At 42.3% G+C, this 15,779-nt stretch overlaps 1 protein-coding gene across 5 annotated transcripts in view; it reads left to right on the plus strand.

The window, feature by feature from the left end:
- The window catches only part of SETD4 (SET domain containing 4), a 136,911-nt gene that overhangs the window by 38,397 nt on the left and 82,735 nt on the right, over positions 1-15,779 (plus strand). For 3 of the 5 annotated variants that reach the window (XR_009701237.1, XR_009701236.1, XR_009701238.1), the window contains exon 12: positions 3,319-3,540. The exons of 1 other annotated variant lie outside the window; for it this stretch is intronic. The gene's annotated coding sequence lies outside the window, so the exon portion shown is untranslated. Of the gene's footprint in view, positions 1-3,318; positions 3,839-15,779 lie in introns of those variants that run through there. One more of the 5 variants, XM_061192871.1, reaches the window with a different exon arrangement.

Genomic DNA, 15,779 nt, shown 5'->3' on the forward strand with positions numbered 1-15,779 from the left:
ACTTTTTAATTCTTTTCACAAGTCTCCCTTAAAAACAAGCTATACCTGTAAGTGTCCCAAGTGTTATGGTTGATGCCTGAAAAATATGAAACGGATCTCTGAATCTGTGGGACTTTGCAGTGAGCTTGAGACACTTCCATCTTTGAACACTGGATGGCGCAAGAAGACCGCTGGGCTGAGGATGCTGACGAGGTCCTTGAGGCTACCGTCAAAATCAGGCAACAGGGAGTGTCATTTTTTTTTTCTTCAGATGTTAGGATCCAGACAAGGCAAAAAAGAACTCTATGTGTTGCTACTGGGATAAAATGCAGAGTTCATATTCTCTTGTGGGCCATTGGATCTCCTTGGGTGAGAAACGCAGACAGATAAACAATAGTTCAAGGTGATAGCTGCCAGAGAAGGGACCTGGCCAGAATTTTTCACACCAGGTAGCAGGTTTTAATTAATTTTTCACACCGGGTAGCAGGTTTTAATTTCTATCATCACTGGGAGCAGGGAGACAGGTCCTGACTTACAGGCAAAAAGAGCAAGGGTCGCTTTGGAGTTTAAACTGACCACCCACACAAAGAAAGGGGGCTACTCTTATGACTCCTCTTCTGCCAGATGCTTCTAGAATTAGAAAGTGGTCCATTTGGTGGAGAGCTGGAAAGGAGCCACTTCTCCCCAACCAACGGGAGGGCTGCCTGTCTGTTGTTAGAGGCGTGCGTTTGATCTGAGGACAGAGCTTCAAAGTAGAGTGAAAACGACACCAGGGTGTCCTTGGACTGCTCTGTCTACAGGTGACTGACAGGCTCCAGATCCCACACGGCTGGGGCAGTGACGTGACCCAGCACACATCACCTAGTGACTGCACAGTGTGGTGGGGGGGGGCCTCATTTGAAACGATCTCTTTGGTCCACTGGACTTTCCCAGTGCCTCTGTGATCTGTCCTTCCATCAAGATGAATTCAACTTGCAGATCAGGGGAGCTCTGATCACGGTTTCTCCCTTCTCACTCTCTTCTCCTTCCACCCCTCTTGCTATTTATACACATCCCAGCCTTGTCTTGAGTGGGTGTTTGTTTTCTCTTGGGCATTTCATCTAGAGCGTGCTAGCAAGACCTGGATGAGGCCCTTACCATGGTATTGAAGTTCTTCCCCTTATTTGGAGGAGTAAACTACAGATGACAGTTTTTCTGTTTGGAGTTGCGTTACTGGCGGTGGCTGGCTGTTTGGGAAACAGATCCTGCTTCAGAGTATTCACGTTGGGATAAAGAGCTCTCTGTGATTGTTGTGGTTCAATATTCAGGCCAGGGGACCACACCGTAGCCCAGGTTGGGAGCCATGGCGCACATGGACACAGCCATCAGCCGAAATTGTATGAAAAAGGAAATATTCTGTCTCTGTATTTACAAGGCAGTGTTTCTCATACCAGTAGGAACAAAATATTGGCAGTGAGCAACTGTTAGAATTCATCATCTTTCTTTTATAGTTTGCTAGTGGCAGGAGTCTATGGGGGAGGCCACTGCCACTGAAAATGTCCCTCAGGAAGCTATCGAAGCACTGTCAGCATGTTTTATTGGGGTGGTTTGCCCTAGAACCCTGCTCCTTAAAAGCTGGTCTGGAGACCAACAGAATCAACAGTACCAGGAGCTTGTGAGAAATGCAGAGTCTCAGGCCCTGCCCGGAACCTACTGGGAGCTAGAGAAGCAGTGCCGCCGAAGTGTGGCTGGCTCTGAGGTCCAAGCCACTGTGGTAGAGAATTCCCAGTCTCCTGGACCAGTCGGTCTGACCATCAGCAAGCCATCTGGCGCAGTTGGGGGACGCCCATCCTTGACATGAGGGCGCTGTTCGCGGGGCCCTGGGGCTCTGCTGGGAGGACCCATGAAGCCAGATCCTTGGAGATTATCATAGTTTTGCCCCCTTGACTTTGGGGGACGGCTGTTCCCAAATTCCTCGGAAGTGCCAGGGGAGGTGGCCCGACGGAAGCCACCCAGCTCCTTACCCACACCCCTTGCTGCGGCTGCTGGGCAGTCAGCCGTGGAACCCCAGTCTCCCTAACATCCATTTCTGAGGTTCACATTCACGGGGAAAAAATAGATCCCCGTGCAGCGGTGTGGTTCTGAATTCACTGAGCCACTGCAAATGCATGGGGGCTGGTGGGCCTCGAGTGGAAGAGTCCAGGGACTTTCAGACCGGGCCATGGTGTTAACTTAGGAGTATAAAGGAGTCTTCATACACCTACAGCTTCTTTCTGGCCATTTCCATGAGCTGCTTTCTGATTCCCTACAGCACTAAGGTTGAGTGGAGGGATGAGTTTCCTTGGAGCCTTGAAGAATGAGGCAGTGGTGGTGCTGGGGATGGATTTGGTCTTTGCTTATCTGAGGCCACCCATGGGTTCTGGGACAGAAGGACCTCAGGAGCCGAGGAGATTTCGGGAGAGATGGGGCGTGGGAAGGATCAGACAGCGGCACTCTGAGTGCTGGCTGTGCCTTTTCTTTCTTGTGGCCTGGGTTCCCTGCAGGTTCTGACATGCTCCAAGCTCAGATCCCAGCCAGTCGGAGGTGCTGGCAGCCCAGGGCATTCTGGCCAGGTTGATTTCACGGCATTGTTCTCACCCATTAGCTCATATTATGCAGAATGGGATGTGGGGCAGTGCCTGGTGTCCTTTCCTTTGTTTATAGACATATTTTTCTTTGTGAGGGGAAAAAAAGAGCTGACTCCCTTTTAAGGGACATGAAAACTGAGTTTTGTCTTCTCTTCCTATTACTGTCAAACAAAAGTCACCTTAGAACTCTCGATCACATGGGGCCTGTCACTGGCAGGAAGCGAGGCCTTCCCCTGTGAATGTATAACTTACAGTAAGTTCTCAGCAGACCAAAAAAAAATGCCTTTTATCATGCTCTGGTTTTTTTCCTCCCACTGTTTTATTTCACTTACAACATCACTCAGGCCCAAATGGTATTTGTCAGGAGTAATTGGCAAATGCTGGAGGCTGTGTTCAAGGCTGCCTGAATGGAAAATCTCAAAGCCGTTGTCTATGTTGAAAGAAAATATTACATTTGATCTTTTTTTACGATTTCTGCAGACATGATGCGTGTCTGCATTCTTTAGCCTTATAACCCTTTATATTTGAGGGACAAAAAAAATCCCGGCAGGAAGTAGCCCTTCACAGCTAATTTACAGTATGCCGAGAAGTAACCACAACACATGAGAAGTCATTTTAAAGACATGACCATGATTTATTTTTATTAGCCGTCTAATAAACCTGCACCGGTTTGCGGGTTCTTGTACATAGAATTATGACTTCAAGCTTCGCATTTCATGTCTCCTTCTACTAGGATGTTTATTCTTCTGGATAAAAATACGACTAAGGATGGTGGCGGCCATCCTTGGGATGCTGGGATGCCCTCTCACGCGGGCTCCATTGGAGGCTACGTGCTTCTCTGGTGCAGGACATCATGTAACCAGCAAATGAGAATCGTCTGATCAAACTGAGTCCCAGAGAGCAGAAATGATGCATCTGAGGGCCAGGAAGTGAATGGTGACAGGTCTCCCAACCCGTAAGTCTTCATACTGTATCAGACAGGCCCTCTTAGGTACACAGCAGAGTGTAAATGACATAGTTTGGAGGCTTTTTAAGGTCACACAACCCAACATAAATTTGCCTTTCTCCATGTTCCACATGTGTATAAGTGTGTACCTATGAGGAAATGGCACAGACCAATGACGAGGACCCCAGAGCTTCCCACCTCGAATCTGTGACACGGGGATAATTCTGGATTCATAACACACACATGTTATAGAACACATATTACAGTTGGGAGAGTGTTAGACTGAAGAACACATTTTACAGAAAACTCTGGATCAGGGGTCAGCCAGCCCCTATTTTTGTAAATAAAAATTTTTTTTCTAAATGCAAACTTCTAAAAAATTGTGGTAAAATAGGTGTAACATAATAAAATTTGCCGTTTAACCATTTTTAAGTGTATAATTCAGTGACATTGAGTACAATGTTGTGTGACCATCACCATTATCTATTTCCAAACTTTTTCGATCACCCCAACAGAAATTCCGTACCCATTAAACAATAAGTCCCCATTCCCTCCCGCCCCCCCCTGCACCTGGTAACCTTTCATCTACTTTATGTCTCTGTAATTTTCTATTCTAGATATTTCGTAGAAGTGGAATCATATAACATTTGTCTTTTTGTGTCTGGCTTATCTCAGTCGGCATAATGTTTTTGAGGTTCATCTGTTATAGCATGTGTCAGTACTTCATTGCTCCCCCCTGCTTAATTGAGGTATAATTGACAATTAAACGTTGTATGTGTTTAAGGTGTACAACTTGATGATTTGATATACATTATGAAAGAATCGCCACAATCAAGCTAATTAATATATCCATCACCTCACGTAGTTACCATCTTTTTTTTTTTAAATTTTTTAATTTTTTTATTTTTATTTATTTATGGCTATGTTGGGTCTTCGTTTCTGTGCGAGGGCTTTCTCTAGTTGTGGCAAGTGGGGGCCACTCTTCATCGCGGTGCGCGGGCCTCTCACTGTCGCGACATCTCCCGTTGCGGAGCACAGGCTCCAGACGCGCAGGCTCAGTAGTTGTGGCTCACGGGCCCAGTTGCTCCGCGGCATGTGGGATCCTCCCAGACCAGGGCTCGAACCCGTGTCCCCCGCATTGGCAGGCAGATTCTCAACCACTGCGCCACCAGGGAAGCCCAGTTACCATCTTTTTTAAAATTAAAATTAAAATTATCCTGTTTTTTTTTAGTGGTGGGGACACTTAAGGTCTACCCTCTTAGCAAATTTGAAGAACACATACAATACTGTTAGCTGTGGTCACAGTATTACACATTAGATCTTCAGAACTTAACTCGCCTTGCATCATTGCTTTGTTTTTATTGTGGTAAAAACATAACATAAAATTTACCATCTTAACCATTTTAAAATGTACGGTCAATAGTGTTAACTGTATTTAGTGTCATGCAACAGATTTCTAGAACGTTTTCATCTTGCAGACCTGAAACTCTATATCCATTGAATAACACCTCCCCTTTACCCTCTCCCCTCTGCCTCTGGAACCACCATGCTACTTTTGTTTCTAAGAGTTCGACTCCTTTAGATACCTCATGTAAGTAGAATCAAGCAGTATTTGTCCTTTTGTGTCTGGCTTATTTCACTCAGCATCGTGTCCTTAAGGTTCCTCCATGTCGTAGTATGTGACAGGATTTCCTTCTTTTTTATGGCTGAATAATATTCTGCTGTCTGTATATACTATATTTTGTTTATCTATTAATCAGTTGATGAACACTTGGGATGTTTCTACCTCTTGGCTCTTGTGCGTAACACTGCTGTGAACTTGGATATGAAAGTATCTGTTTGAACATCTCCTTTCACTTTCTTTGGGTATATACCCAGGAGTATGTTAAAGAAGTTTTATTGTAACACAGCTGGATCTCTTTGTTTACCGATTCTCTATGGCAGAGTTTACAACAGTGGAGTTGAGTAGTTGTGACAGAGACCAGATGGCTCACAAAGCTGAAAATATTTACCATCTGGCCCTTTACAGAAAAAGTTTGCTGACTCCTGCTCTAGATCTAATCAAATATGTACTTTCTTTGGTGGTTCTGTTGGAGAGTTCCGTCTCCTGCTAACTGGTTTTGAACAAGGCTTAGTTCTTTACCTGGTATCTTGCACTCACTTTACCAGGTATTTGGTACCTGGTATTCGGTATCACACTGGGCATGCTCCAACCGCAGACAAGCTCTTTTGGCCCTAATACATCTGCTCTCCTCCCAGGGCCTGGACTAACAATAATGAGGTCCTGTTCTTTCCCTCTCTTAAAACCTAGAGCAAGTATGATCTGCGCTGTGGCAACACTTTTTTTTTTTTCTTGCCCCAACACATATGTTTTAGTTTCCCGCGGCTGCTGTAACAAATTACCACAAACTTGGTGGCTTAAAAACAATAGAATTTTATTCTCTCAATAAAGAATATTGGAGGCTGGCAGTCGGAAGTCCTGGAGGAAGGAAGGAGTCCTGGAGGCTGGAAGTCTGAAGTCCTGGAAGGAAGGAGTCCTGGAGGCTGGAAGTCGGAAGTCCTGGAGGAAGGAAGGAGTCCTGGAGGCTGGAAGTCTGAAATCAAGGTGTCAGCAGAGTTGGTTCCTTCTGGAGGCTCTAGGGCAGAATCTGTTCCAGGTCTCTCTCCTTGCTCCTGTGGTTGCTGGCAATCGTTGGGGTTCCCTGGCTTGTAGCAGCATCACCTTAATCTCTGCCGCTAGGGCCAACATCACCTCCCTGTGTCTCTCTGTGTATCTGCTTCTGTTTCTTTTCCATTAAAAGGACTTGGCATTGGATTGAGGGTACACCTGGTTAATCTAGGGTGATCTCATCTTGAGATTCTTCACATAATTACATCTATAAAAACCCTATTCCCAAATAAGGTCATATTCATAGGTACTGGCGCTTAGGACTTGGACCTTTCTTATGAGGGGGCGGTGAGGACACAGTAGAGGAGGGAAAAACGTTTCCTCTGCGCTCTTAGGTTCAGTGTCTGAGGCTTGCAAATTAACTGGCAATAGACAGACTAACAGGAGAAAGATTTACTTTGCATGCATGTAAGTGTTGCAGGAAGGGGGACCCCTTCCAGGGCCCGAGAATGGGCTCTTGTCTAACCCTCGGAAACGAATTGTCTGAGGAGACACACGTGCTGACGAAGCAAGAGACTTTATTGAGAAGGGGCGCCCAGGAGGAGAACAGCAGGGTAAGGGAACCTAGGAGGATTGCTCTGCCACGTGGCTCGAAGTCTCAGGTTTTATGGTGATGGGATTAGTTTCTGGGTTGTCTCTGGCCAATCATTCTGACTCAGGGTCCTTTCTGGTGGCACACGCAACCACTCAGCCAAGATGGATTCCAGTGAGAAGGATTCTGGGAGTTTGGTAGGACATATGGACTGGCATCTCCTCTCTTCTTTTGACCTTTCCCGTATTCTTCCGGTTCGTGTTGGCTTGTTAGTTCCGTGTTCCTCACTAGGATCTCCTGTCATAAAATAACTCATGCAAATTGTTGCTGTCTTTGCCTGGCCAGGGCAGGCAGTTTCAGTCAGTGTTTTCCCTAACATAAGGGCCACACAGAAAAGAAATGAAAACTCCAAAATGTAGTTAGGTTTCAGAGCTTATATGTCATTTTTTTTAAAAGGTGATATACTGTAGAGAAAAGAGTAGACAAAGGAAAAGGGGTTTGTACTTCTGGGGGGAGGGTAAATTGTGGGAAGGTGAATGTTTGGGGAAACTAATGGAAGATGAGGGCTATTTAGTAAGGTTTGTTATGCAGACCAAGTTGGCAATCTCCAGTGATAGGAATCTCTGGGTATTAAGAGTTGTTCTCCTCTTCCTGGTATTGCGGGGGGTGGGGGGTGGGGGGGGTGGGGGGGACACACGACACCTTTACAAATGGAAGTTTATGCCCTGATTTTAGGCAAAAAGGAGGAGTGCAGAGTTCCTCCTGCATCTGCTGTGTCTCAGTTGCCTTCAGCGCAAAAGAGTCCTTATGCCAAAGTGGCGTATTTTGGGGTGGCATATTCTGATCCCTTTCAACACCCTTCAACCCACCATACATATAATGGATGACATTCACATCCAGGCTGTATAGATATATATACATCTGATATAACGACACATCCCATGAGTGGACTCAGATTTTTGGAAAATACAAAAAAATCTTGCAGGGAAATAAGGCAGATGACACTGTGCTTTTTTGGGTGACTTTTATAAATACATTTATCCACATGTTCAATAAAGCAGCCATGTGACGATCTCAAAAACTATTCACTTTGCAGGCAAAAAATTGTTAATGTGATTATTGAAAATTATTTAAAAAATGTATTTTATGGTACAGATTTAAAAAAAATGAGTATTGATTTTGTTCTCCTTCTGTATTCCTCAGATAATTCAGTAGGCACGTGCTACAATAAATACGTTTAAATAAAGACCATTTTGTTAAAAATCATGATAAATGGAATTCACAGATATTTGAATGCTATTAGTAGGGAGAGATCACGTGATGGCCTTGATCTGTAGGTGGCTTCCCCTGCTTATAAGGGACACAGTCGTATTCAAGCTGTCTGATTTTTTTTTTGGTGATACATGCCTGAAAATAAATTTGAAATAATCGTATTGGAAAAAAGTAAAGAATAATGAATATAGCCAGCTTGCAGATTTCTCTAGCACGCTGACTTGCTCTGAGGAGGGGCGTGGTAGCATTCTGTTCCGTGGTGATGCAGAGGCTGCCGACACATTCTTTGCTTGTCCTTGATGTCTTTCTTACTGAAAATATATCCCTGAGTGAAATTCAAAAGAGAACAACAGAAACTATAAAACCACACCTCATGAGCAGTATAAATTGTAGTTCCCACAACTGTCAACTGTATCATGGGCTTTTGGGTTGTGAGTGGTGGGACAGTAGTTAACTATCTCTCCTTCATTTTAAGCCAACTTTTTTTTTTTTTTTAATTGGGAAAGTGCATCATTATTTCTTGATTTAAAAAAATGACATTATTTCAGGAGTAACATTAAATCCACTCTAAATTATTGAAAGAATAATTTTATATCAGAGCTGTTACATTTTTATTAATAACAAGTTATTTGTGCACACCTCGGGCTGCCTGGGATAATGTGAAGGTTGAACTTAATATGCAAGGTGGTTTCCCTGTTGAAAAATTAGGGGCTTCTCCAGCCAGAGCACCCCGGTGGTACACAGCAGCGGAAACGGGAGTCACAGCTACATTTTCTGGAGAGAGATCAAAGAGTAGGACAAAGCCGGGGGGGTGGTGGTGGTGGTGGGGGCTTTTATATGAAAGCTTGCAGAGCAGGCGCTAGGAGTTCTGGGGCTGTCTAGAGCTGCACGGGTTGGAACGGGAGTGGCCAGGGCAATGCAAGCCCCACTCTGCTGGACTGATCCTTTGAGGTGAGATTTTCGGAGTGGATCATGGAGAAACAGAGAACGTGTTAGAATTAGGATAAGAAGACTTCAAGGAAACAAGCAGCCTCTCCAGCATCTATAATCAGGTGGAGGCGGGGTGAGCGCACACCAAAGGGCATTGCAGACAGGGAGGGACCTGTGACCTGCTGTCACACGGCGGAAGCCAGTGTTCCACTTCACACCCCTGGGGCCCTGCCTTGGCTCCCAATGAAAAGCACACCTAATTTCAGAACACGCCTCATCAAATCTTACCACGCAAAATCCTACTCCAAAAGGAGAAGAGGGAAGGAAGTTAAGGACTGTGGGAGAGAAGCAGAGGGTTTTTATAATCGCTTCGCAGCTTCTACCCAAGAGTTGTTCTACTCTTCCCAATCATCTTGTATTCTTGGGAGCTCAACTGTGTGTCTGCAGCTAGGAGGGATGGAGAAAGGCCGTAGTATAGAGTTGGGAAGACTTGGAGTGATGTGTATCTGTCTCCATATCACCACGTTCCCTTCCCATTAAAATGTGGCACCTCCAAATCTGTGACATAACATTGCCATGTGATTTGGCAATGTGCAAAGAGAAAAAAAATACACGATTTGCCTGAAGTAGGAGAAATATGAAATATAATCATTCACAACAGTTATATCAATTGTAAAGCATAAATCATGACTTTTGATTCTAGTAGAGTGTAAACCAGTGGTTGACAAAATATGGCCCATGGACCAAATCTGGCCTGATGCTCATTTTTTGATAAATGTTTTATGAGAACACAGCTAAACCCATCCATTTACACAATGTCTGTGGCTGCTTTGTTCTTACAAAGGCTGATTGAATTGTTGCAACAAAGACCCTCAGGCCTGCAAAGCTGAAATATTTACTATGAATAAATAGAAAAAGTTTGCTGACCCCAATTAAAAAATTAAGATGGAAACCAAAAGCAAAGATGAACTAGAGACACAATCTAAGTGGTGATCTTGTATTATAACATTAGATTGCGTCTGTACTCTCCCCTTGACTTTTTTTGCTTTCTGAGCTACTTTCAGGTAAAAGTGAAGAGCTTACTGGTAAACCTGCAGAAAACAAATGACAGTAATAGGTGGCCCCAGATTCTTGTTCTCGTCCCAAAGGATCTACTGGATGTCTTCATTGTCTTCAGAGCACAGGTGGTTCCTCTATGTTCCCCAAACACTGATTCACTTTAATCAATCCCTAAAATGTGGATAAATACTGGCTAATGGATGTTTCCAACAATTGTAATGTATCTGAAAAGCAAATAACCAGTAGTACACAATAATGAAGTCATTTATCAAATATGAGAAATCCTCGCACACAAAATTGTGAATTCTCATGATTGATGCCATGACTACAAAACAGCATCACAGTTTTTTACATCCTCTGATTACAGGAGCATAAATTCTATATTTTGAATACAGAAAAAGAAAAAGGCCAATGTCTTACATCTTTTTTAAATTGATGTTGAATGTGCAGGGCTTTGAGACTTTGAGGAATCGTGTCCAACATTGTACTGAGCAACTTTAAAGAAATAGTGGATTGAAGCACAGTGAATTTAGGATGGAGAAGCAGTGGATTGAATTTCCATTCAGGCCTGTCAGGGAGTCAGTTCGTCTGTATTTCTTGTTGTGTAATTTTGCCCATCTGACACATCTAGGAAGTGAGATTGATTTGCTCACCTTTCAGAAGAGCAGTGAGTAAAGAATCTGTTTCTAAATGATTTTTGCAGTAAAATTCCATCAATTTGGACTCGTAATAGTTTAGATATAATATATCCCTGACAAGTTTTGTTTTCACATCTGTGGCCTGAGATGTGCTGTTTAAGGAAGCACAATCCCAATAGGAGTTTCCGTCTTACTAGAGTTTTTGGAAGAATCTTAAATGGATCCACGAATATACTTCATGGTGGCTCCTAAGAAAATTCTGTTTCTCTCATTCTTTTGCCCAGAAGAACTCTCTTCCTCAAACATGTTTTTCTGTCCAATCTGAGTCTCTTGGGCACCAAATCCCTCCCCAGGTTCCTCTCCTTTCTGTGGAGTGCCTTGCTCTCCCTTCTTAGTTCCTCTTAAACCCCTCCACTCCTCCTTCCTTCCCTGAGGCCCCTTCCTGATTTCTCCTGGACCTCTGTCTTTGATTCCCGATTCCTTTCCATAAGTTCTCCTGCAAAACAAACTTTTCTCACCCACTGCACCCCACCCCCAGAGAAACCCGTGCTTCTCATCATGTCACCCCCCTCCTCCTCCTTTCCCTTCCTCTTTCTCTTCACATCCTTTGGGGAACACTCTTAGGAACTTCAAATTCTCACTGTCCTTTTAAAAATTGAGATACAATTTATGTATAAAATTCACCTTTTAAAACTATCCAATTCAGTCGTTTTTAGTATATTCACAAAGCTGTGTAACTATCACTACTATGTAATCCCAGAACATTTTCATCACCCTCAAAAGAAACACCTGGTCTATTAGCAGTCACTCCCCACTTCCCCTCCCTTCAGCCCCTGGTAACCACTAATCTACTCTGTTTCTATGGATTTGCCTATTCTGGACATTTCATGTAATAGGAATCATATAACAGGTGGCCTTTTGTGAGTGGCTTCTTTTATTTAGCATAATGTTTTCAAAGTTCATCCATGTTTTAGCATATATCAGTACTTCATTAATTTTTATGTGGAAGAATATTCCATTATAAGGATATACCATATTTTGTTTATTCATTCATCAGTTGGACATTTGGGTTATTTTCATTTTTGGGCTATTCGAACATTGCTACTATGAACATTTCTATACGAGGTTTTATGTGAACATGTGTTTTCAGTTCTCTTGGGTATATATGTAGAAGTGGAATTTTGAAGAATTGCCAAACTGTTTTCAAAAGCGGCTGCGTCATTTTAATTCCCACCAGCGATGTATGAGGGTTGCAGTTTCTCTGCATCCTCACCAACACTTGTTCTGTCTATCTTTTTGATTATAGCTGTCCTAGTGAATATGAAATAGTATCTAATTGTGCTTTTTGTTAGCATTTCCTTGGTGCCTATGATGTTGAGCAGATTTTCATGTTTCTTATTGACCATTGTGTATCTTCTTTGGAGAAATGTCTGTTCAAGTCATTTGCCCATTTTTAAATTGGATTATTTGCTTTTTATTGTTGAGTTGTAAGACTTCTTTATATATTCTGTATACTAGACCCTCAGCAGACATATGATTTGCAAATATCTTCTCCCATTCTGTGGGGTATCTTTTCACTTTCCTGATAGTGTCTTTTGGAACACAAAAGTTTTTGATTTTGATGAAGTCCAATCTATTTTTTTTCTTTAATTGCTTGTGCTTTTGGTCTCATATCCAAGAAACCATTGTCTAATTGAAAGTCACAAAAATTTACACCTGTTTTCTTCTAAGAGTTTTATAGTTTTAGCTCTTACATTTAGGTCTTTGATTCATTTTGAACTAATTATTGTATATGGTGTGAAGCAAAGGTCCAACTTCATTCTATTTATTTATTTGTTTATATTGCCGTGCCACGCAGCATGCGATATCTTAGTTCCCGGACCAGGGATCGAACCTGTGCCCCCTGCAGTGGAAGCGTGGAGTCTTAACCACTGGACCGCCAGCGAAGTCCCCCAACTTCATTCTTCTGTGTATGAATATCTAATTGTCTCAGCACCATTTGTTGAAAAGACTATAATTTCCCCATTGAATTGTCATGGTACTCTGCTGGAAGTCAATTGCTCGTAAGTGTACGGGTCTACTTCTGGACTCTCAATTCTTTTCCATTGATCTAGATGTCTATGCTTATGCCAATATCATACTATCTTGATTACTGTACCTTTGTAGTACATTTTGAAATTGGAAAATGTGAGCCTTCCAAATTTGTTTTTCCTTTTAAGATTTTATTTTTTTTGGATATTCTGAGTCTCTTGAATTTCCATATGATTTTTAGGATCAATTTGTCAGTTCCTGCAAAAAAGCCAGCAAGGATTTTGAGAGGGATTGTGTCGAATCTGTAGATAATTTGAGGACTGTAACATTATATCAGTTAGGGTTCTATCAGTCAAACAGAACTGGTAGGAGGCGCACACGTACTCACACACACACAGCAGTAAATTGGCTCCTGCAGTTGTGGGGCCTGCTAGGCAAGTCTGAAGTCTGCAAGGCAGGGTGTCTAAAGAGCAGGCTGGCACTCTGGGACATGAGGAGAAATTGAAGTCCACAGGTGGAATATCTTCTACTTGGAAACCTCAGTTCTATGCTTACAACTTTCAACTAATTGAATCAGGCCCGCCCGAATTATTTAAGATAATCTCGATTACTGAAAGTCAGCTGTTTATAGAGGATAACCACATCTACAAAATACCTTCATAGCAATACCTTGATTAGTGTTTGATTGAATAACTGGGGACTATAGCCTTGTCAAGCTGACACATAAAACTGACTATCATGGCTACCTTGACTATATTAAGTCTCCCAATCCATGAACATGAAATATCTTTCCACTTGCTTAGATCTTTAAAAATTTCTTCCAAGGATGCTTTGTAGTTTCCATTATATATGTCTTGCACTTCTTTTGTTAAATTTACTCCTACCTATTTTGTTCTTTTTGATGTTATTGTAAATGGAATTGTTTTCTTATTTTCATTTTTGGATTGTTCATTGCCCTGTATAGAAATACAGTTGATTTTTGTATATTGATCTTGTATCCTACAGCCTTGCTGAACTCTTTATTAACTCTAATAGTTTATTTTGTGGATTTCTTAAGATTTTCTATATATGTGATCTGCAAAGAGAGAAAGTTTTACTTCTTTCTAATGTGGATGCCTTTTATTTATTTTTCTTGTCTAATTGCCCTGGCTAGAACCTCCAGTACAATATTGAATAGAAGTGGTGAGAGGGGCCTTCTTGTCTTGTTCCTGATATTAGTGGCAAAGTTTTCAGTCTTTTACCATTAAGCATGATGTTAACTATGGGGTTTTGAGATACCCTTTATCAGGTTGAGAAAGTTCCCTTCTATTGCTACTTTATTGAGTGTTTTTATCATGAAAGGGTATTGGGGTTTGCCAAATGCCTTTTCCATGTCTAATCACATGGTTTTTGTCCATTATTCTCTTAATAAGGTGTATTACATTGATTGACTTTCATATCAACTAATCTTACATTCCTGGGATAAATCCCACTTTGTCATGGAGCATAATCCTTTTTCTATGTTGCTAATGTTTTGTTGAGGATTTTTGTATCTGTATTCCTATGGGATATTGGTCTATAGTTTTCTTATCTTGTAATATCTTTGTCTGATTTTGGTATCAGAGTGATACTGACCTTGTGGAATGAGTTTGGAAGTGTTTCCTCTTCTTTTCTTTGAAAGACGTTGTGAAGTATTGGTGTTTTTCACTGTATTTTACAGCAGAATGTAGATCTCCTCAGCCTCCATTCTAAAATGTTGAAAGAGGCAAGTGAGAAGGAATAGCCCCTTTGTGCTTCTAGATGTTGTCATCTCTGCATGATGCCTGGATCTATGCAGCCTCCTTGGGACTATGAAGGGAGTCATCCCAAGTCAACACCCTGAGGATGGCAGAGTATAAAGAAGGAAAGAATACACACTCCTTATGAGTGTGGAGACCTCCTGTCTCCTTCCTTGTTATGTGAAGGAAAGAATACACACTCCTTATGAGTATGGAGACCTCCTGTCTCCAGGTCTCTTGTTATGTGAAGTAACATGTCTTTGTTATTGTTTAAGCCCCTTTTGGTTAGGTTTTCAGTTATTTGCAGCTAAAAATATCTATCTGATAGCTATTATTGTATCCTCTGCAATAGGAGCATTCCTTGTTTTTTAAATTTTCTTCCACTCTCTCTGTCATTGGGTTAAGACATATTGTGCCTGCAGAAAGGTATCATCAGAGGGACTAGACAGTCACTGGATTCTGTTTAAAACAAACCAAGTACAGTCTCAAGGTTATGTGGAATATAGCTCTGCCAGGGCTCTTTAGGATGTCATGACCATTAAAAAAACCCTCAAGGGGTTACCGTTTTTGCCCCTTGCATGAACGTGGGTAATATAAAGGACAGATTGAATTTGGAGAGACATACTGTCGAGCCCGAATTGTAACTCACAGAATGAACAGGTGTATTAGTCAGGGTTCTCCAGAAAAACCAAACGAATAGAATTGTGAGATGGCCCCATATTCCTGCTGCCTGGTGTACATACTCTGTATAATCCCCCTTCCTTCTTAAGTGTGGACAGGACTATGAATACCATGACTAGGTTATGCTATATGATAAAAGTGAAGGGATTTTGCAATATATAATTAAGACTCCAAATCAGTTATCTTTGAGTTAATCCAAAGAGATTATCTTGAGTGGGCCTGACTTAATCAGGCAAGCCCTCAAAAGGGACCAAGTCCTTCTTGAAGAGGTAGATTTGAAGTGTGAGGGGACCTGTGGAGGAGGCCGTGTGGCAAGGGCTAGAGTATAGCCTCAAGTAGCTGAGAGTGGTCCCCAGTTGGCAGCTAGCAAGAAAATGAGGACCTCAGTCCTATAGCTCTAAGGCAGTGCATTCTGCCGACAACCCGAGGCTGCTTAGAAGTGGATCTTTCCCTCATTGAACCTCCACATGTGGATGCACCTGGCTAACAAGTTGATTTCAGACTTGTGAGACTGTCTTGTTCAGCTCAGGCTGCTATAACAAAAATACCATAGACTGGGTAGCTTAAACAACAAACATTTATTTCTCACTGTTCGAGATCTTGGAAGTCCAAGATCAGTGTGCTGGTGGATTCTGTGTGTGGTGAAGACCCTCTTCCTGGTTTGCACGTGACTGCCTTCT

The sequence above is a fragment of the Eubalaena glacialis genome, chromosome 6, assembly GCF_028564815.1.
Source record: "Eubalaena glacialis isolate mEubGla1 chromosome 6, mEubGla1.1.hap2.+ XY, whole genome shotgun sequence".
Classification (NCBI taxonomy): domain Eukaryota; kingdom Metazoa; phylum Chordata; class Mammalia; order Artiodactyla; family Balaenidae; genus Eubalaena; species Eubalaena glacialis.